This window comes from Micropterus salmoides, unplaced genomic scaffold (genome assembly GCF_014851395.1).
Source record: "Micropterus salmoides isolate LMB-PRFRI ecotype aquatic unplaced genomic scaffold, ASM1485139v1 Ms_hic_scaffold_21, whole genome shotgun sequence".
In the NCBI taxonomy this organism is placed as follows: domain Eukaryota; kingdom Metazoa; phylum Chordata; class Actinopteri; order Centrarchiformes; family Centrarchidae; genus Micropterus; species Micropterus salmoides.
Window position 1 is genome coordinate 533,939 of NW_024041262.1, and position 24,044 is coordinate 557,982.

Sequence of the window (24,044 nt, forward strand, 5' to 3'; positions counted from 1 at the left end):
TAGGCCTATGCAGTGTTCATGAACATTACGGTGGTGGATGTGAACGCTATTGCAGCGCAATGCCTCAGCGCACACCACTGATCTTAATGATGCCCATTATCTTGCTTTTCCTCTCCCCTCTCAAAGAAAATTGAGAGCAGAGCTGCATATTCTTACTGAAGGCAATGTCCTCTCAGTTAAAACAGAAAATGGATGGCTTGTATTTGGGGAGTAAGGGGGTGAGAGTGAAGGGATAAACCATCAAGGCTAATGATAAACCATATATTTGTTTATCTGCAGCCTATCGTAATTACCTGCCAAAGCCCTTTCTCACCAGTATAACCATCAGAGATGTAACAATTTACCAAATAGTGTGTGTGTGTGGGGGGGGGGCATATATAAACAATGATATTAATAATATCGCCGCCGCCGTCGTCGTCATCATTATTTTCCATCTTGGGTTAATTAAAGTAGTGTAACTTGCAGACATGATCACTAGTCACGTTACACACACAGTTGGAAGACAATAAAATAGATTTATGGTGTAATATTTATGAAATATATACCTACAGCTTGTGCTAACTTTAAATACAGTGTTTGACTTATACTTTACTCGGGCAGGCCACCCACTTATATGAACAACTACCAAGGTATATTTGGTGACCCATTTTAGCACTTTGCAGAGAAATACAGAGAAAGAGATGTTATCTGGGGCCTGTACCACGAAGCAAGTTCAACATACCCAGGATATGTTTTCGCTATCTGGCTTAACTAACCCTAACAATCGTGATCGGGATAAGCGGTACCATGAAACTGGTTATCAACTCGGTAACTCAACCCAGGGTTTCCCAATCCAGCCGTGAGCGGGTTCACGTACAAGAGGCAATGTTAGCAGCAGATGACCAATCGCAGACATGAACAAGTCCACTGGCAGCAGAGCGTCATATTTTACAAACGAGCAAACTGTAACACCACAGTATACAACATAGCTGCAGCTGACACATGCAGGGAGACAGAAATTCGCTGACAGTGTGAATGTCTAGATGAACAGGTGTAGTCTATAATAATGCGTTGATTTGATGTGTTCTTATGAGCTGGATGAAAATATCAGCCTTATTCTTTCAGCTCGGCTGTGTCGGCGTTTCCACATTAAAAAGCTCAGGTACTGAAGAAGTGGTCGTTACTCCTCACTTCAAAAATGAGATTAATTTATTTAAAATACTCAAATGTTCCAAACATTGTTCTAAATTAACCTCATGAAACAATGAAATGAAAAATCCATTAATGCCATAAAACCACCTCAGATGGTGGTTGAAAGACTGAATCCCAACATTTAGGCTACTGAAAACTTACCTCATTACCTGTACCCACATCGCAAAAGGTGGGACTGAACATGACCAGTCTCTGTAGTAGGCCTAAAAGAAAGCTACTAACCTAAAATGAATAGCCTACATTCATATCAAAAGTTAGTATTTCAATATCCGCATTAACAGAGGAAAACAAGAACAACCCCAGATTTCTTTATAGCCCTGTAGTCAGGCTGACAGAGTCACAGATCTATTGAGCCATGTAATCCTTTAGCCCTCAATAGTGACGACTTCATGAGCTTCTTCAATATTAAAATCCTAATTATAAGAGACATCATGTTGTGGTGGCAGCCCGGCTGACGGTGAGTGTCCTGTTTTTTTCTCCTTTTTATCAGTTTTTCTGCTTTTTTCCTTGGTTTCCTGTTCTCTGCCTGCCTCCCTGTGTTTTCTCCCCTGTGTGCTCTCTCTCTCTCTCCCTCTGCTCCTGAGCCCAGCCAACTACCTGCACCTGCATCTCATCAGCCACCTCGTCAGCCTGCCACACCTGCCAGTAATCACCTCATGACTGCCTGTATTTCAACCCCGGTTCTCCACACCATCCTCGCTTGATTGTCGTTGCTCCATACCCGGCGCCACTTCCGTGTTCAGGCCTCCATGTTTCTTGTCTTTTCACATTTACCCTGTGCCTTGTCGCTGTCTTCCCTAACCTCGTCTCTCTGTCTGTTTCCCTCCCAGGTACACTCACCCTCGTCCTCCGTTCGGCTGGGCTCATCCACTGGCCTACTCCTCCTCGGACTTCCCTCACGGCGTCCTCCCTGTTCCCCCGCCTCTCCTCGCTTCCTCGGCCCCTGTGTTCCCCGGCTCCCTGGCCCCCTGTCTCCTTGGTTCCCCGTACCTGTGCTTCCCCGACGTCCTCCTCTCCCTCCACTCCAGTCCCTCTCACCCTTTTTCCCTCAATAAACCTCCTTCCCTCAGAGTGCTGCATTTGGGTCCTCTCTGTCCACACACCACACCCCGTAACACATCATTCATCATCTTGTGCCTTCAACTGGTACTAACTTATCTTCAAACTCAGGAACCTTAGAAACAACTGAAAAACCTGATATATATTTAGACAGCTTTTCCCCCATTGATCATCACCAACTAACGTCAATGATTTCTTCATCTAAACCATCAACCATCTTCCCAACCCCATCCCAACAAGGCTGCTTAAAGAACTTCTCTAGTTCAAGTTCTTCTTTACTAGATATGATCAATCTGTCTTTATTAACAGGCTATGTGCCACTAATTAAACCTCTTCTTGTTGATTTACATTTACTTATTTGGCAGAAGCTTATATCCAAAGCAACTTACATTTGAGGAACAACATACAAGCATCAATAAAGCATCAAGACAGTAAGAGATCTACAAGTGACAAAAGAGCAGCAAAATATACTAGAAGGAGCTATTGGAACGTACGGCATCAATGGGGTAAATACCTAGGGAAAGACGTAAGAGTTTATGAATAGTGCAATCAATACAAGAGAATTTTAAAGAGATAGAAGAAGAGCACAGGAAGTGCAAGTTAAGAGGTTATGGGTTAAAGGTGGTGAGGAAGTGATCTCAGAAGATATTAGTTTTCAAGAGCTTCTTGAAGTTAGAAAGGTATGCCCCTGCTCTGTACGCAGGATAAGCGGTTGACGATGGATGGATGGATGGAGACCATCGGTAATGGAGTGACATGAGTCCTTTTGGGTTGATCAAAAACCAAATGTGGTCCCTTGTTCTGACCCATTTGTAGGGGTTTTACCACACAAACTGGAAGACCCGCTATAAGGGCAGTGCAATAGTCAAAGTGAGAGACAACCATGGCCTGTACCAGAGGCTGGGCGGTGTACTGAGTAAGATAGGGCCTGATTTTTTAATGTTGTATAGAACAAAGTGGAACGAATGAGAGACAGCAGTAATATGGTCTGAGAGGGACAGTTGGTCATCAATCATAACACCTAACTTTCTCACAATCCCTGGTTGGACTGATAGTTGAGGAGAATTCGTAGTTTGATGTTATGGTGAAGAGATTGCTTGGCTGGAAAGACCTGAAGTTCAGTCTTAGAGAGGTTTAGTTAAAGGTGGCAAGCCTTCACGCAGATGTGTCCGAGTGACAGTAGGGTGGGGTCGTCTGGCGGGAAGGATAGGCAGAGTTGTGTATCGTCTGTGTAGCAGAAGTCATGCAAGTGAATGATCAGTGAATGATGATAAAATTGTAATTATTAGACAAAATCATCACCTTCTACCCTCAATCAGTACAAAGTTTATCTTCAAACTCAGCCACCTTAGAAACAACTGTAAATCCTGATATATATTTAAACTACTTTGCTCCCTTCGATCTTCACCAAATAACTTCAATGATTTCTTCATCTAAACTATGCCCTCATCCCAGCTAGACTGCTTAACTTCTTAACTAGATATGATCAATCTGTCTTTATTATTAGGCTATATACAACAGTAATCAAAGGAAGCTGTAATTAACCCTCTTCTTAAAAAGCCCACTCTTGATCAAGGGGTTTTAGCCATCTATAGAACCACAGCACCTTATTACCCCACCAGAGCACTGCGCTCCCAGAATGCAGGGTTACTTGTGGTTCCTAGAGTCTCCAAAAGTAGACTAGGAGCCAGAGCGTTCAGCTATCAAGCTCCTCTCCTGAGGAACCAGGTTCCAGTTTGGGTTCAGGAGGCAGACACCATCTCCACATTTAAGAGTAGGCTTAAGACTTTCCTCTTTGATAAAGCTTATAGTTAGCGCTGGCTCAGGTGAGTCCTGAACCATTATGCTGCTATAGGCCTAGACTGCCGGGTGACTTCGATCTGTATGCATTCTTATCCCATTAATGCATGTTACTAACTCGACTATTTCTCTCTTCCGTAGTTCGTGCTTTCTTGTCCCTCCCCTCTCTCCTTCTGTCGCTTTATGCAGGTGTTTCTGGCTCTGGAGCTGTGGGGGTCTGGATCTGTGGTTGCAAGACACCTACTACCCCCATGCTCCTGCTTGACTCCTGCTGCTATAATAATAATTATTAGTTCTGTTATTATCATTGCTATCATTATTAATATTATTCATTTTATTGATATTTGTATTATTACCACTACCATGACTATTATTTTACATCTCCATGTGGAACTTGTATTGTACTGTGTATTATCTGTCCTTCTGCCCTCTCTCTCCTCCCTGTCTACCCCCCAGTGAAGAAAACGATGGTGAGTGGGAGAATTATTACCCAAACTGTCATCGTGAAGATCATCATCCAAGACCCACTTCCTGCTTGAACTTTGACCTATTGTAATTACTGTAGTTGTGTACAATATATATACCTGTCATTAACATTAATAAGATGTTTATTAACATTAATTAGACTTTATAAGGATTGGTTATTGAGAAAGTAAATTGTTAAGTTGTTGTTTCCTTGTAAGACACTTGTAGTGAACTGTATGTTAATAGGCAGCTTATAAAATACATCTTTATTATTTATTTTCTCAATATGAATGAACACATTTCTTATTAGCATCCATATGAGCACTTACTAGAAACTTGTTAACAAGTTATATATACCTTAAAAACCTTAATAAGATGTTTATTAACATTAATGACAGTTATATCCCAAAAGACATTTATTATTGGCTTGTAAGATATTTATGAGCTCACCCAAACAGAAGTTTGTCCTCCTGTACTTTGGCCTGGAGTGAAGTCAGAGTAGGGATCCCTCTTTAATAAAACTTATTTAAGACTGCACCAAATTCCAAGTAGGAGTAAATGTTGTAATGTAATTAAATATTTGATATTAAAAATAAAATGTTATTTGTATCTTTACATGAATATATCTAGTTTTGAATTAATATGCATTTGTGACATTATGCATGTTTTCTTTACAAAATGTATGTAAGTAATCACAGCCAATCTTCTTAGGTACATACACACACACACACACACACACACACAACAAACCTATTTACTCAGTATAAAAAATTGTTGTGCGGGAGGAGCCTGGAGGAAACTCCTTGACTCCAACTTTCCTTCCTGTTCTTTTGGTCTGGAAACCTCTTGCATTTCAAACAAGGAACATGTGGATCAAATTTAAGGTAAGAAAACAGTTAGCAAAGTGGTTAGCTACGTTACTAAAGTCTTTACAGTTTTATAATTGCACAAAAACGAGGCTTTACGTGTAATTTGAAGATAACGTTGTTACAGTGGATTTATACTGGAAGCCGGAGTAATGTAACTAAGTTACTGTGACCATGTGGCTAAAAGTTACTTCTGTGCCATGCGAAGCTTAAGCTGGTAGGTGGCTTTAGTTGCTTCATGTAAAATTAATTTGAAAGCAGCTTGAGGAGCTGTTGGGAAGAAATTTGATGAGACCCATTACATCATAAACGAGGCATGTACTTTTAATATTGTAGCTGTTAGTTTAATGTTGTAGCATTCTGATATAGGGGTGGGAATTGCACCTCACGATACGAAACAATACACGATACATGGCTCACGATAACAATAATATCACATAAGCAAAGAGCTATATGTGTTCTTAACATCTAGCAAAAAAAGTAGGTTTATTTCTCTATGGCATATTTCACAGGTTTGTGATGACAACGATGCTTCAGCCATCCAAGAGGCCCTCCCTTCATTTGCACTCAACGTATTTGTGATCAAGAAAAATCAGGGAGGGAGGTCTTAAAAAGCAAGCTGGTATAGCCATTGCAGGAGCAATGGTCCTTTTTGGCATTCCCATTGTAGCACAGGCTTTCACCTACATAATGGGCCTTTTAAAGTTTAAAAACAAATCTGTAAAATGTAATTTTTTTGTTGAAACCCCCCCCCCCACATAATGTTGTTTAGAGTTAATGTTCAAGAAAATGTATTTGTAATTGCACTTTTTTTTAGTGGAAATTGCTGCGTTGGTTGCTGCGTTTAGTTGAATGTTATGAAATGTTAAAAAAATTTCATTTTCCACAAAAAATGTCTTGGAGTATGATTTGTGCTTCACAACTACCACTAACTTTTAAAATATTTTTCCACATCCTTCTTATATTAGTTATTTTTATAAACATTTACTCATCTTAATAAGACACTGTTCCCACTTTAGTTTAGGTAGCTGCAAAGGAGCGTTGTTAATGGTTAATAAGTGCATAAATAAGGCTATTAGCCTTTATAAGGCAGTAATATAAACTTCTTACAGTCTAAATACTGTCATTAACCATCCTATTAATATTGATAAGTGGTCTATTAACTGTTAAGTGTTCATAACACAGTGTGTATGTTTTTCAGGGTGACTGCTTGTCACAGTTATAGCCATGCCTCTTGTTTCTCCTTATGTGGCCTTGTGTTCCCCTTCCCCTGTCTCTCCTGTGCTCCCTGTGTCTGTGTGTGGCATCGCACTCTTTCCCTGACTTTCAATTCAATTCAATTTTATTTATATAGCGCCAAATCACAACAACAGTTATCTCTGAGCGCTTTTCATAAAAGAGCAGGTCTAGACCGTACTCTATGATGCTATTTACAGAAGCCCAACAGTTCCCACCAAGAGCAAGCACTAGGCGACAGAGGCAAGGAAAAACTTCCTTTTCTTTCCTGGGTCCTGGTTTCATGCTGATTACACGCACCTGCCTTTCATCAAGCTCATCACTCTACAGTGGCAGTAAACCCGTCAGACTCCTCAAGAGTTCTAGTGTTTCTCTGCCTTTTCTTGTGCGGTATTCTGATTTTTCCTGTGTTCAATTGCCTAATGCTTCAGAGCTAAGTTTCCTTCTAATTGTCAAGAGGACTTTTGAAAAAAAGAAACAAAAAAGAAAATGCTTCATAGGTGTATTTCCATCAGCTGGTTTGGAGCGAACAAACCAACGCCAATCGTAGTTAAATCAGCAGTTGACGTTACACATGGTTGTAATAGAGCTGTTTGGAATTTTGCAGTTTCCATCAACCTTTTCTAATGCAATACGTCAAATTGTGTATAAAAACATGTGCATGGAAATATGACTATTCAAATATGTCTGCTGTCGTTGCAGGTTTAGACTTCCAAGTCATCAACAGCAGTAAGAAAAAGTGTAGGTTAACAGATCACTGGCAGCATATTGTCTGATTACTAACCTGCAGTCTTGGAAATATTTGCAATATTTGCAGTGATGGAATGTATATAACTACTACTTTAGGCATTTCCATGTAATACTACCTGATTTACCGTATTTACCACTTGTAAACACATTCTTTACACACAGACACAGACACACACACATACATGCACTCCTATATTACCAGCAGTAATACCAGCATTTTCACTCTACACCGGCCAAGTGGAAAGAAAAACAGAATAGAAAATTCACTTTGAAGGTATTTTCTGTAAAGACTTTTTTTTATGTTAACAATATTTAACTATGTGCTACCTAGCAAGGTAGAGACCTTATTAAGGTGATACTGACATGTAAAATGACCAGTACATGGCTTGAAATCCATCCCTCTGTGACTGACCAGGCACATTACAACAACAACAAAAGGCATTAAAGTTTTTTGCAATTACTGAAACGTAAATATAACTACTAGGTTTATTCATCTGATCTACAGTCAGCAGTCTCACATTCTACACTGTGTTGGTCTCACAATGTGAAACACTTCAGAATGTACTAACTAATGTTGAACAAGAACTGTAAGACACGGTTGTTGTGTGCCTCTCACATGAGCAAAAGATAATGCGTAGAATGTGGTCACGCAGAATATAAGCCACCTGAAGATGCCAGAACAGTCACAACATAGAGTAGTTAACTTCTGATCGCAAATATGTTTAAATACTTTTAGAATGACAAAAAATCCCAATCTACAATTCATATAGTGTAAAACTTGGGGTGGTGATGGGGCAGTAGATAAGAGACATACCTTTGGTGTGAGAGACCTGGCTTAACCCCTAGTTTCTCCAGAGGCGTGCGACTTCTGACAGATATAGCAATTGTTAAGTTGCTTTGGATAAAAGCGTAAGCTAAATGAATAAATGTCAGTGTAAACTCAGAGCACACTATACAGGACAAAGGATGTTCAGAATGGGTCTGCGGTCAAACATTTGCCTGAACTGCTCAGGCGCCATCTCTGATAGTTACATGAATGTTATATAGCCATGTGCACCTGTGCCAAAGTTCTGGCAGAGGATACGTGAAGACCTTTCAGTTTGACTAAGGTACCCCAACCAAGCTTTTCCATCACTCTGCATACTGGGGGACCAATGTGACCTTAGTACAGAGGTTGACGCATCATACATGCTTCTCACTGCCCAATGCGTCAAGAAAACCATTCTCATGAATTGGAAGGCCATGACGACAGCCTGTGGTTTAGGACTATGGTGGGGTTGGTCTCATTGGCCCTGCCTTCCATGTGGGGGCCCTCTTTGGCGTGGATAGGGCTCCCCCTGCCGACTCTCTCACGACGACTGCATGCGGAGGTTCCAGGGGCACATGGCTGGTGTTGTCGGGGTGGGTTTTAGTCCGCTCCCGTGGGGGGTGGCTGTCCTGCCCTTGTCTGGGGGGCCCTATGCATCACCAAGAAAACTATTCTCATGAACTGGAAGACCATAAGGATAGTGACTGAGCTGAGCTGCCTGTGGGGTGTGTGGGAGCCTGTGGGCTTTGGATCTCTGGGTCTGGGGCGGGTCTGTGTGCTGGGGGGTGCTGGGCTGCTCTGGGTCAGCCCTAAGGCTGAGTGGGGTGGTCCCTGGGTCTGGGGTGCTTATCCAGATAACTTTGGGGTTAACCCTGGGTTTTCAGTACCACGACAGTGGTAACTTGCTGAACCTGCTATGTTCCGCTGTTGTGTGTATATATAGAAGGTGCGGACGTAGGAGAGGCCCACGCTGTGGGTCGCTGCAGACAAGCAGGCGTGTAGGGGTAAACCCAATAACAATAGCCTTAGAGGAATATAACCTCCGGTTTTTAAGATTTCTTCAGTATCAATTTAATTCAGAGCTAGTTGTCAGTTATCATGGTACACAGCAAACATGAACTGTTATTAGTTCCCCCTGGCTCCCCTGTAGTTCACACCCTGGCCGTAGCCTTGAGAAAAAACCCTTGATAAACCTATTTGGGTATTTTCTTAGATCGCTCAGGTGCTTTAGCCCAAAACAAAATGCTACCTGGATACTGATGTACTTAATGAATAGTTGACTGAAATTGGGAGTGTTTGTTTGTCAGGCAATGTGCAACAATAAGGAATTGTTTTTGCTCTAGTGAGTTCAAACCCTGTTTGACGCAATGTTGCTAAAAAAGTAGCCTATATTTTGTTTAACTTCTTTTTTTGTATGTGGTTATAATATAGTGCTTACTTCAACAATCATATTCGCCACAATCACTATGAGATGTGATGCAACTTGAAAAGAAATAGCCTGTATGTTTTGTATGACTAATCTGAGGGATGGAGGCAGACCACAGCTGTTGCAAACAGGTGCACCTGTACAGCAGTTAGTTTGAAAACCAGTAGGGATATAACACCAGTCATAGAACAAAACACAGCTGCTTTGTTTTTCTGTCTTGGGTTTAAAACAGAAAAAACAAAACACGACATATTTTTTTGTTTTTTCTGATTTGATTTTAAAACAAAATTATCAAAGAATGAACCATACACGGATTAAAATGTTATTCTCTTAATCTTACATCTTTTTTCCCAACATGTCATACCACACAGATATGTGAGAGAGAATCTAAATGTGCAGAACGTTTTGAACATAAGCAGAAAACTTCCTGAAACACAGGAGCTATTAAAGTCCAGGACTTTATAACTGAATTAAAATTAATTATTTTATCATGCCTATCATGCACATTTAAAGACGTTACTTCCCCAAACAAAAAACACAAAGAGGAGGGAAGACTAAATCATGCCTGCCCGTGTGTTGACTCAGTATGATTAAATTAAAAAAGTTGATTTACAGGAGAAAACATATCTGAAATCAACACAGAATGCTTGAGAGCCTTACTGCATTATATTTTGTTATATTTTAAATTGTCACCTGCCACCAAAATTTTTCCACCATATATTGGATCAGAAAATTCATGCTCAAAATTTTCATATTACTATGTTTTATTTTCTGGATTTCCTGCAATTTGTTCTCCAAGAATGGAGCAGCAGCTAGTTTGACCGTATAGAGTACAGAGAGAACCAGACTCAGGCAGCCCCCCTTTCTGCAAGCTCTGAATAACTAGTCAGCTGGGTAAGAGTGGGTCTGGAGTCTCCTTCACTCTCTGCTCCATTCTTCATCCATTTCCTGCTGAAGGTAGGGTCAATTAGTCAGACATACATAGCAACTGAGAGTTCTACTTTTAAGGAGCAATGTTACACAAAATTACATTTCAGTTAAAACAATGTCGCAGACACTTATATTTGTCTTCCTGATTTGGTCTTATACGTCATACAAAGCAAAAACACAATGCTAAGTGTTTTTGTTTTGGTATTTTTATTAAAATATCTTGTCCTGTGCAAATAATACTTATACTTTTACTTTTTTACTTTCAACAGTTCCACCACATTTGTCCGTAATGGTTGTGAATTTGTTCCTGCGACAATCTGTGTCAGTCCTTGATTTTTTGCAGTTGGTGGATGGTTTCTTGTAGCTGACGATGGCTGTTAGGCTTTAGCACATTGGGCTTCAGGGTTGCTAACTTCTCATAGCCAAGATGCTAATTCCGACTGAGACTCAGCCTTTGGGGACGCATCTTCTCTGGAGTGTTGGGCGATATAATTTGAAACTGTAAAGATTGGAAGAACAAGCTATACTCCACTTTTGTTGAAAATTGCACCCTACACTATGTAGTGAACAACGGTGTGGATTTGTGCATTTTACATTGAATAAATTTGGAGCTACCCTAAATTCCTTTCTCCTCCCCAGAGAAGAAGGGGAGGGGTCAAAGTTGCTTTCTCTAAGTGCTATCCCGACCATAAAACTGGCACCTTTTTGATTCCGAAGCTGATAACGCGAGGCCTGACTGTTAAACTGACAAAGGGACACGAACCAGCCATTGGCATTTCCCTAAACAGCCTATCAAAACTGGCCCCCCACACATGTTTCCGTGGCAACTGACCTTATTCTTTGTTTTATTACCACATCAAAAAGGAAAACCCCTGTCTCACCCAAGTGTGACATGGTCCAGAAACCAAACTTTGAATGGCTAAGGACTGCAGTCTCCAAAGACTCAAAGCATTTAATTAAATCTTTAGTTACCTGATTACGTTTGCCTCTATTTGAGTAGTTATGTTAACTGTTGTTGCTATCTGTTGTTGATATTAGTGCTGAAAAGAAAGTTACTTGTGCAGTGTTTTTATTTTCAGCAAAACACTCCTTCATCTAATGTAATCCCTGCTGTCCTCATGTAACCTGAGCTCCCCCAAGTGGGCGAAATAAGTATTACATGCCCTTGTTGGAAATGCCGTTAAATGTATAAATATCCTGACCAATAATGTGACAATTGTTTCCTGTTACCAAATGCCTAGAACAGTACAACCGTTCAATACGTGGAAATAGATTTCTTTTCTTTAAACATTAAGTTTAGAAAGGCAGTCCCTCGGGAAACCTGAGACGCCCCCTGGGGAACCACGCCCCAGGCAACAAAAGAGCGACACGCGACCTCTCGCGCTCTTCTCTTCGCTGTTGGCTCTCTTCCACTCTGCTCGGCCCTCTGGACGCTTCGGCACGCGTGTGGCGTGCCTCGCCAGGCAACGCCCAGACTCGGCCAGCGAAACAGGCCTTTTGTTTCCCTTGAAGCTACACACATGAAGTGCGGCGACATCGATCTGCCTTCAGTTTGTTTTATTTTCTTTATTTCTTTTGTTTGTTAAAGTTATCAGTCCGTTAAGTTACACTGGACTAATTCAGGAACGACCAAGTTCCATTTTAAGCCTTTTTCGTCGAGCCAACTTCACCGAGGTCAGACCAAGCCACGTGGTCTCGCCAGCTACAACGAAGGAAACCTGAAAACAAATTGCCAGACGGAGGAGGCGTTTTCAATCAGACACGGAGAACCCCGGAGAATCCCTAGCAAAAAGCCAGGATCGGGCAGCTAGAGTGGGACCCGTGCAACAGGCCAAAAGCAGGCTGTCGACAAGCAGTAAGACTTAACACACGTTCTGTGATCAGATGTCCATTTTAACTCCTAAAATCATAGCATTAGTTTACTTTCATTAGTTCTTCTATGCCGTATGAGTCAAATGCTTCCCACAATCGAACCTCCAGGCTCATTGTTCAGCAAATGTTTATGTTCCCTGTATCCAACCATCTTTTTATCACCTTAGTTAGAGAATAAATTCACTGTAATATAATCAAGAGCTGTGTGTGTTGCCTATTTCTAGTTCCTGCCAAGAGAATTGACCCTTTAGATATGAGACTGACTGACTGATTTAAGATAATTGAGCGATTATTAACTAACTGATCACTAGTAATAATTGTATAATTATTCAAAACTACCTAGAGGTCCGGAGACTCTAGGACAGGGGCATTCAATTAGATTTCAAAGAGGTCTAGTTAGAGAAAATTTCCTGAAGCAAAGGTCCGGAACATCAAAACGACGAACTTGCGTTATCATTCAGTACTATAACCTATAGTTGTATCAACACATGTTTTTAGGCAACAACGGACTATCAAATCAAATAATATTTCAGTCAGTTTTCACATCAAACTGGAGGGATAATAAATAATAACTATTCAAATAATAAATTCTAAATTTAAGTAAACTAAAGTGCCTAATTTTTAGAAAAAATGTAATAAAAAGTGTAGCTTGAAATGATGAAGTGTAGTCTTAACCAATTTTATAATAAACACTCAACACATCATAACAAATGAACAGCTGTAATGCCTCCTCTTCTCTTTCATTTCCTCTTACAGAGCTACCACTTTCCTACTTTTTGTTGTTCAGTGAGAAACGTGAGCTCCAGCTAGCATATTGGAGATCTATGAGATATTCTGGTTTTGAACTGCCTGTGGGAGGAATGTACATGTAAAAATCTGTACATTCTTGATTAAAAGTCATGTGAAATCTCTTTTATCTTTCGTCTCCTCAATTCGGGTGTGTTTCCAAAACGTCTCTGGTGAATCTCGCGGACTCGACTCGCAAGCCTCGGTATGCACAGATTTGATTGGCTGAGCAGCGTCACATGAGACGATTGGAGCACATGCGATTGGTCTGTGAGTTTCCTGGTCCTCTAAACCAGTACAGTAAATGCTAGAAAAGCTGCGCAGGTTAAAATAGAAACGCTCCGTCACGAGGTAGTTAAGTCTCAATAATAAATGGGCTGTAGGTCGGTGGTCCGGAGAGGACGGCGGCTGGGTCCGGATCTGGACTGCGGTCCGCCTATTAGTGACCTCTGCTCTAGGATTATAACAACTCCGGTGGTGCCCTGAAACGAGGAATAAATTTTGATTTTATGAATATTAATTCATAATTGGGTATCAATCTCATTATTTATTAAATTGCATGACTAAAATTTAGGTCTGCTACAACTAAAGCTCAGTTTGACGAGAGCCATATAGTGACTGTTTCTGGTTAAACTAAAAGAATCTTCTAAAAAAGGTCTTTAAAAAAGGTCTCTCTCTCTGTATCCTTTCCACAGTGTTGTCAGACACTTGTCTAGTGGACATACTATGACAGGGTCAGATTTTTTTCTGGGTCAATATGAGGCTAAGGTGGTGCTATCCTAAAACTTTTTACAAGCAACGTTGTTGAGTTTTAAGAGTTCTAATAATTATATGATTGAAGAAAATTACAATCACGTTAACACATCTTTTATTAATAAATAAAGGTGCCCTGTTCAACATTAAATCAAATACAACAAAAAAGGCTGCGATAACCCTGTGGTCATGTGATATGCGAGAGTACAGTCTGCAGGAAGTATTAACTTGGCACGCTACGCTGGACCTTGACCTGTTCTACAATGGCCTCAGGCTCGACAGAACCTGACAGTGACAAACTAGTGTCAAAGAGGAACAGTACATCAGTTGTGTGGGTCTATTTTGGCTTTAAAAAAGAAGATGCTGCGCAGCGTCAGGTATTTTGCAAAAATTGTTGCTACTACTAACACTGCTAACCTGTACCAGCACTTAAAAAAACAATAAATAAATAAAGCCATGTACAATAGTTGCATAGCTAAAAACACTAGTGTGTCAAGAATGCCAAATACCACCCGACAGGGCCATCCCAGAGCCACACAAAAAATGCAAACAGAGAGTCGCAGTGGAGCTGAAAACAACAGACTTTTTCGCTGCTACAACTGACATGTGGTCAAGCCGTACAGTGGAGCCCTATCAGAGTCTTACAGTGCATTTAAAAGGAAGTTTTTCCTTGCCTCTGTCGCCTAGTGCTTGCTCTTGGTGGGAACTGTTGGGCTTCTGAAATAGCATCATAGAGTACGGTCTAGACCTGCTCTTTTATGAAAAGCGCTGTGAGATAACTGTTGTTGTGATTTGGCGCTATATAAATAAAATTGAATTGAATTGAATTTCATTAATGAAGACTTTTACCTCAAAGCTCGCTGCCTTTAAACTGCATACTTCCCGGACGACCACTCAGGGGAAAACACTGCAGCTGGCCTGAGAGAGGGGCTTGCCAGCTGGGATCTCCACGAAGACCTCTGCATTATGACGGACAATGCATCAAATATGGTGAAGGCAGCACAGCTTAATGAATGGATCAAGCTCCAGTGTTTTGGGAACAGATTACATCTTGCCATTGGTAAGTTAGTATTGCACGTGCATGTATGTGTGAGTGAGTGAGAGAGACTGTGTGTTTGTGAGAGTTTCAAAGTTAGTGAGAGAGAGAATGTGAGTGTAATGGTGATAGCCTTGAACACAACTCAGATTATATGAATAACAATTTATTTCTCCAGAAAATGCTATGAAAGACAACAGAATGTCAAGAGCAACAGGGCTGTGCATGAAGCTGGTGGGGCACTTCTCCCGCAGTTCAAAGAAGAAGGCAGCAATGACTGAGGCACAGAAGGAACACAAACTTCCTGAGCACACCCTCATTACTGAGTGTCCAACAAGATGGGGATCCAAAGAAATGATGATTGCCAGAGTGCTGGAACAGGCCAAAGCACGCTCCCTCATCCCAACCTGGCAGGATATTGAAGTGTTGGAGTCTATTCACAAGGTGCTGCATCCCCTCCTGGAATTTACAGATGCTCTTTCTGGAGAGGACTTTGTTAGCATCTCCCACCTCAAGCCAGTTATCCACCTTCTAGCCACATCAGTCCTGGTTGAATAAGCTGGGGACACTGACCTGACTAGGTCAATTAAAACCAAGGTTCTGGCATATCTCAACGACAAATATAGTGACCCCAACACCCAGGAGCATTCATGGATTCTAGGTTCAAAACTCAGTACATCAGCGCAGACAACATCCCTGCCATTAAGACCTGACTGAAGACTGAAATGCTAGAATCAGCAAGACGTACACATATAACCAGGTTAATAATAATGCCCTTGAATATGACACTTCCAAAGACACGCATAATATTTCTATATAATCTAACTGCAAAACAAATGTCTTTCTTTTCCATCTGGCAGGACTGTGCAAGATAGCCCGCAAGTATCTTTGGCTACCAGCCACAGGTGCCCCCTGAGAGCGTATGTTTAGCACCGGCTTAAGTGGATATGCTGGTTTTCCTAGCAAAAGACCTGTGAGCTACTGAGAACCATATAGTAGGATCATTGTTGCTGGCAGTGCCATACTCATTGTGCACTTATGCCGTGTGGAGTGGGTTGCTGTTACTGTCTAGAGATAATTAAGATTAATATTTATTAATGTTCAGACAGTGTTTCTTTTTCTTTTAAGAAGTACAACAAGTACAGCGCTCAGAGATAACTGTTGTTGTGATTTGGCACTATATAAATAAAATTGAATTGAAATTGATTTACACGCCTCGTAATTAATTTTCAATGAGAGGCGAGCGTGTAGGAAGGGAGGCGTATTCGTAAGAAACTGTTGCAGATGTGCTCGCCTCACGCACACGCCCACCCACTGCCAGAGTTCAATTGTCTTGAACTTTTTGTTTGCGACACACAGCTCGAAATCATTGGAGGAGAGACTGATCCTCACTGTTTGTGAGTTTCCAGAATATATCACTCTTTACTAAATAGTTATCGGGACATCAACAGGAGGGAATTTGCATGGCACAAAACTGAATGTATCAGGTAAAGTTATGTATAATTTTAACTTAAGTTAAATAGGCTGCAGCTGTTTAGTGCACGGAAGCTGTACTATAGAGCGATTTACTCGTGGAGCGCTTGTCTCTGTATCTGTTCACAAGAGAAACGCAGAGCGACCCCGCGGGGCCAGGCGACTATGCGGGCGGAGTGCCGCTTCCCGTGTGAAATGACCTTTCGGCAGCGGGCGCCCGTGTGCGTGAGGCAGGCACAATGGCAACAGTTTCACGGGAATGCGCCCACTTGTCTCTATGCCTTGTGCTCGACCACTTCACCTCAGGGACACAGAGACTGTTTATGCTGCTCCTATAAAAATACAGTTTCCTGCCGTTAAACAAACACACTCTGGCATTGTAGACACTGTTCGGGATGGCGCTCAGTCACACAGAGGTGCATAGAGCAGTGTTCACAAACACCATTTGCAACAGCATTTTGAAACTATATTAAAACACGGAATGGCAGGGAAAAGCAGTTTTCTTTAGTGATTATTTTTGCTGGGAAACATTGGGAAACATTGTCAAACCTCCCACTTTGTGATCCAACCAATCCTAATGAGGCTTCTGCTGTAGGAAATGTGTTTGTGATCAGTGGCAGTTGACCAGTAGAGCAAGAGGGTCGAACTGCCGACCTCCACAGTCAGGCCACTTCCGCCGCAGACCTCCTCTGTCAGGCCACCTCCACCTTCAGGCCGGTCAGGACAGGAAATACACGCAAAAACTACAAAATAAAAGTGTGCGATTTGACAGGAAAAAGTTTAATCACATAGACATAGTGTTGTTTTATAGGGTTTTTCTCGTTGATTTATATTTAATTATTTAGTCAACATTGTAACGGGAAACTAACAGGCTAAGTCCTTAAATATAGCATATTGATTTGAGCCTATTCTACTTAACACTTAACGTGCCAATGTAGCAACAAAGCCCCGTCCATACAGCTAGCCACATCCATTCACAAAAAAACATCGTCGTTGATTAAGAGTGTGACTTAGCCTCTCTTCCAGTCATCCTAAAAAAAACACACACACTTCTCATTCATAATTTACCTTTGAAGAGTAATATACTATGGCATTTTACTGCAATCAGCTGAATTTAATAGGAAAAACAGACAACTGTGGAAACTGGACTACAATTTGAGCTTCGTGGGAGTCTGTAGTAGGAAGGCAGGAATTAATAAATAAACAATAGAAGCCTGGACAGAGACTTCTTTGCTCATTACGTGGTCAACACTTTCTCTCACACACAGCAGCCCACTACTTGCCCCAAATGTGTGTGATACTGCAATGAAGTGCAAGTTTTAAAAGCCTGAAATAAACCGACAAAGACTACTGCTCAAGGAGAGACCGCAAATCCACCCTTTATGGTATCATATTAATTATTATTAATCATGTCGTAATGACATTCATGCGGTGCACAGCATAGTTCTTTTGGACAATGAGTTTATTTTAGTGTGTCTTATTAATATAATGTACATTTGTTATTAAAAATAATGGTTGTTGGTAAATGAATTACTGACCCCCACAGACGCATGATTAAGAGCTCAGACCGTAACTAGAACCCTGCTGGACTATGTGGAATATCAAACTGTACAATCCGTAAAAAACACACATGCAATACAACATGTATACCTGTATCGATAATTTTGTAAATATCCACTTTTTAAAAATGAATGGAGACAATAGCCTACTGTAATAATACTTTTACTTTATTCACTGTATAAAGTTCACTTTATATATGCTTCCTTTAGGCAATATTATCAGGAAATATTCCATAAACTTTCATTGTTATGCAGATGATACTCAGTTATATCTATCGATCAAGCCAGATGAAACTAATCAGTTAGCAAAACTTCAAATGTGCCTTCAGGATATTAAAACCTGGATGACCTGTAATTTTCTAATGTTAAACTCAGATAAAACTGCAGTTATTTTTCTGGGGCCCAAGAACTGTGACGCATTATCTAAAGATATAGTTTCCCTTGATGGCATCGCCCTGGCCTCCAGCACCACTGTGAGGAATCTTGGAGTTATCTTTGATCAGGACATGTCATTTAAGTCTCACATTAAGCAAATTTCAAGGACCACCTTTTTTCACCTATGTAATATTGCGAAAATCAAGAATATCCTGTCTAAAAATCATGCAGAAAAACTAGTCCATGCATTTGTTACTTCTAGGCTGGATTACTGCAATTCCCTATTATCAGGCTGCTCGAAAAAGTCCATTAAGACTCTTCAGCTTATCCAGAATGCTGCAGCAAGTTTTCTGACAGGAACCAGGAAAGCATTGGCTTCCAGTAAAATCCAGAATAGAATTTAAAATCATTCTTCTTACCTACAAAGCTCTTAATGGTCAGGCACCATCTTATCTTAAAGAGCTCATAGTACCTTACTACCCCACCAGAGCACTGCGATCCCAGAAAGCAGGGTTACTTGTGGTTCCTAGAGTCTCCAAAAATAGAATGGGAGCCAGAGCGTTCAGCTACCAAGCTCCTCTCCTGTGGAACCAGGTTCCAGTTTGGGTTCAGGAGGCAGACACCATCTCCACATTTAAGAGTAGGCTTAAGACTTTCCTCTTTGATAAAGCTTATAGTTAGGGCTGGCTCAGGTGAGTCCTGAACCATCCCTTAGTTATGCTGCTATAGGCCTAGACTGCTGGGGGACTTCCCATGATGCACTGAGGTCCTCTATCCTCTACTTTCTCTCCCTCACTAAGCAACCTCATCCGATAAATGCATGTTACTAACTCAACGTCTCCCCTTTCCGGTAATCTTGTGCTTTCTCTTCCCTCTCCTCTCTCCTTCTCTCACTTCCTGCAGGTGTTTCTGGCTCTGGAGCTGTGGAGTCTGGATCTGTGGTTGCGAGTCAGCTGCTGTCCCCGTGTTCCTGCTCGACACCCTCTGCTACAACTATTGTTACTAGTTCTATTGTTATTATTGTTATTATAATCATTAACATTACGATTATTATCATCATAACAATACTATAAATATCTGTACCATTTTTCATTTAGTCTATAGCAACATTACCTTTACTGTCTGTACCTCTGTGTGTATATTGTGTAGACTGCCTCCCTCCCCTCTCTTTCTCTGTCTCTCTTCCTCTCTGTCCCTCCCTCCCTCTTCCTCTCTCTCTCTCTCCTTCACCCCCAACCGGTCGAGGCAGATGTCCGCCCACCCTAAGCCATGGTTCTGCTCGAGGTTTCTGCCTCTTAAAAGGTTAAAAGTTTTTCCTTGCCTCTGTTGCCTAGTGCTTGTTCTTGTGGGGTCGTTTGCCAGGATCGTCGATACTGCTGGTTCGTTAGTGTTCCTGATTGCTGTAATGACAGTCGTTACAGTTGTTAGGACTACCGAGGCCAAAACTTCAATTCAACTAAGATCAATTCGTACAGCCAGCAAAGTCTTTGCACACTGTTTAACGTTAAGTGTGAAAAGCGACACCAATCGATCTAAACAATATAGATTTTTATTTTATCTTCTTTTGGATAAATAACTAACCTGAGCGTTGTCAACATGTTAAGACAAATGCAAACCTATGCCCTTGCAAAATGCTTTACAAAAAACAAACACAGTGTAGCTAATTACAGTCTAAGCTTACGTTATCCAAACGAAAAAAAAAGATAATCCAGCTACTTCAGGAGCTAATGCTAGCCACCACTGGCATAGCCTAACGTTACCTATGTAGAATGACAAATAAATAAAATGAATTAGCACAGGACTCTACTGGACTCTATGGGTACTACCTCTCGCACATACTCGCCCACTGAAATTTTGCATACTGTAAGTAGCCGACCAATTGGACGTTGCTACTGTACGTGCGTACCATATAAATTGTGGTGTTCTCACTCCCAACACCCCTTCAGCAGACGGCGGTGGAGCGGCAGGGCTCCATCATAGAGGGCTCCGCCTGTGCTAATAGAACTAGGGTTACCATATCGTAACCTTCGTTCTATCTCACACAGGCTCCGCCCTCTACTGGACTCTATGGGTACAGTGGGTGGAGCCTGATGACTGTCCGCCCAGCCACGACCGGCCACAGGTCACCAGCCACAGGCCCTAAGCTACCTCCATCCTAAGCGATGGGACAGTGGGCCACCCCTCAGAAAGGTCACTAGACCGCTAGGGGCTCCTCTCCCTCCTCAGCCAGTCATTTCACTGCCGGCGGCGAGGCTCGCCCCTTGCCCTGAGCCAGCGGCAGGTGGCGACTAAGCTGCGCCTTCTCCTCCTCCAGCCTTCTGAAGCGCTGAGTAGCAGAGGATATGGAGCCAAAGAGGCCGTCAGATGAGATGGGGGAACCCAACAGCTCTTCTCGGTCCTTCCCATGGAGAGCGGTGAGTCCCAACCACACGTGGCGAGAACCTAGTGTGGCCAGAGACATCACACGTCCAGCAGCGGTGGCCACACCCTAGACCAGGTTATTCATCTGACCGATGGCTCGGGGCAGGAAATCCACCTGGTGGCTATAGCCATAACCGCAGGGAAGTCCTGACGGACTGAAGAGGAATTCATTCGCTCTTTAGAGACAGCCGAGGTAGCCGATGCAGATGATAGGCTGTCAGCAACATCTTCAATTGGCGCTGGCGGCGGCAGGGACAGCGGGGAGCGTGAAGCCGACGGAGGCGGTTGATCGGGGGCCGGAGCATCCTCCTCAGTGGGGAATGGATCCGGGCCGGCGTCTTCCTCGCTCTCCTCGCAGATGAGGGAGAGCTCACACTGCCGGAAATGCTCCCAGCGCTGCTGTCACTGGATGAAGCAGAAGCGATGAGTGTCGACCCCGGCGATCAGATCGGGGCACGACGGGCAAAGGTGAGCTTCAAGGAGTGGCGACTCCATCCGTGGAGGTGAAGGTCAGTGGGCGGTTCGCCGTCTGTCTGAAGAAAAAAGGATGCTGAGCAGTGAGGACACCGCTATTTATATGGTAAGCACGTACAGTAGCGACGTCCAATTGGTCGGCTACTTACAGTATGCAAAATTTCAGTGGGCGAGTACGTGTGTGATAGGAGGAGAGGTAGTACCCATAGAGTCCAGTAGAGGGCGGAGCCTGTGTGAGATAGAACCTCACTTACACACGTGTAACATTCTGTAATTTGTGTGATTTAGATGTACAATATTGACAGCGGTAGCTATTGACGGCAAACATATACCAAGAGCAATTCATTCAGACTTTACTCAGTGTTTTGGATAATGCTAACCAGTCACCTACCGCTGTCGCGATATGTAGAGTAGCGAAACAACCGAGAATGCATCACGTTACGTCTTGTGGGGACGTAAAAAACTGACCGGCCTAACAGTGGAGGTGACCTGACAGTGGAGGTGGCCTGACAGTGGAGGTCTGCAGTTGGACCCCTCTCCAATAGAGGGCACTAGGGCAACGTCCCACCACTCGCTACATCCTAAATTGAATAATTTATTGAATAAGCCTTTCAAAGCTAGGTAGGTGAGGCTCAGTGATTTAGAAGTTCGGCTCCGCACCTTGGTAGATCAGTCATTAGCTATTATAGTTAGCAATTCCCCATTAGCTGGTGCGGACCGACTTGAGCTAGCTCCTGTTAGCCGTCCCACCAGCATCTCCCGAGCAGCCAGGAAGTCTGGGTGACTGTCTGAAAGAGGAATAGCCCTGAGCATGAGCCCACGGTTCACCATAAAGTGTTCACGTTTATAACAACAGAATTAACATCAGATTATAATATTGATTTATTTTGTCTTACTGAAACCTGGCAGAGTCATGAATAGCCTAAATGAATCCACTCCCCTCAGTCAAATTACTACTTACATTCCTCACCGGCCGAGGAGGTGGAGTTGCAGCTATCTTCGAAACAAGCCTACTAATCAACTCTCATCTAAAACTAGATCATAACTAATTCGAAAGCCTTGTTCTTAGTCTTTTACACCCAACCTGGAAAACACTGCAGCCAATTCTATTTATTACAGTGTCCCGAGCACCCGGTCCATATGCTGCATTTCTATCTGAATTTCAAGAGCTGATAAAGACAACAGATTAAGTTATAATTGTAGGTGATTTTAATATTCAATGATAGCCTTAGTCTGCATTTATCTCACAATTAGATTCAGTTGGCTTCTGTCAGAGTGTTCAGAAACCGACTCACTGTTTTAACCACACCCTCGACCTTGTTCTGGTTATGGCATTAAAATTGAACATTTAATAGTGTTCCTAGATGTCTATCTGATGATGCTGTAGCTAAATTTAAGGAAGTGATTCAATCTGTTTTTCATTCATTACCATGTCTCAATGTAGCGGACTTCTATGATAATTTCTGACCTTTTGAGCAGTTCTGCTGGGCAATCTGGCTGGTGGTGACTATGTCCCACTATATTTTGAACGGATAGTGGCGGGGTTGGCGGAAGGGGATTACGGTAGTAATCTTTACTCAATACCATTGATGGCAACATTACCCTGCAACATAGTTAAATATTGGGATATAAAGACCCATAAAGACCAATACCTGCTCAGTATCAATGTGAACATAATAGACATGTGCCTTTCACGTTATGCAAACTCTCAGTTCCATTCTTATGATGCTGCATCACTTGACATGTTGTTACGTGAATGTCAACTTTAATCTTTAGCTGTTATTATATATATCATTTTGGTTATATTTATGGCTGCCCACCCTAAATCTAGGTTCACTTTAAGGTTTAACACCAAGTGCTTGCTCATGGTAGGAACTGTTGGGTTGCTGTAAATAATATTACAGAGTACGGTCTAGACCTGCTCTATATGAAAAGTGCAAAGAGATGAGTTGTTACGAATTGGCACTATAAAAATAAAATTGAATTGATTTAATTTAATTAATTGAATTGCAAATTAGTTGTTTATAAACTTAATTTCTAGGTGACAGGGTTGATTAAACTGAGTGGATTTGTAGTGTATGTGCTTGTAGATTTTGCTGTTACTCTGAAAGACAGCTTTTTAATTTGAATAGTGTCAACATGAGACACAGCATTGCGCTAGTATTAAAATAAATCCCCAAATCTTTTCCCCTTGTTTTTCAAAAACAAAAAGATTTACTCATCTGAAGGATTTGTTAAAGGTTCAGTGTGTAATATTTCTGAGGCTCTATTGACAGAAATGCAATATAAGATCCATAACTATGTTTTCAGTGGTATAGAAAGACCTTGCATAATGAACTAGTATGTTTTTATTACCTTAGAATGAGACATTTATATCTACATACCCCCCTGCTGTGGAGGTCGCTGTATTTTGTCGTCACGTTTCTACCGTAGCCGTCAACGAACAAACAGCGCTACATAGCGCGTTTCGTCATCACAGCGTTCTTCTTCTGCTTGTGTAATTCCGGTAGTGTAGACGCCCATCACTACATTGAATACTTGCAATTACAAAGAAGGAGAAAAGGGAATAATAATAATAGTAATATACAGTCTCCGAGTAGTCTTCTGGTTTATTAGAAGTAAGAGGAGAAGTGACATTTGGACAAATGAAGAGCACACACGTGTTATTTAGCACGAAAGTCGACAGCCAGAAGGAGTCGGGACAAACAGCTGATGTCAGAAATCACAGATTTCGTGGATTTTCCCAGATGGAAGGCTATAACGT

The 24,044-nt window shown here is 41.9% G+C and overlaps 1 protein-coding gene across 5 annotated transcripts in view; it reads right to left on the reverse strand.

The window, feature by feature from the left end:
- The window catches only part of rbfox3a (RNA binding fox-1 homolog 3a), a 330,750-nt gene that overhangs the window by 88,560 nt on the left and 218,146 nt on the right, over positions 1-24,044 (reverse strand). The gene's annotated exons all lie outside the window — the stretch shown is intronic.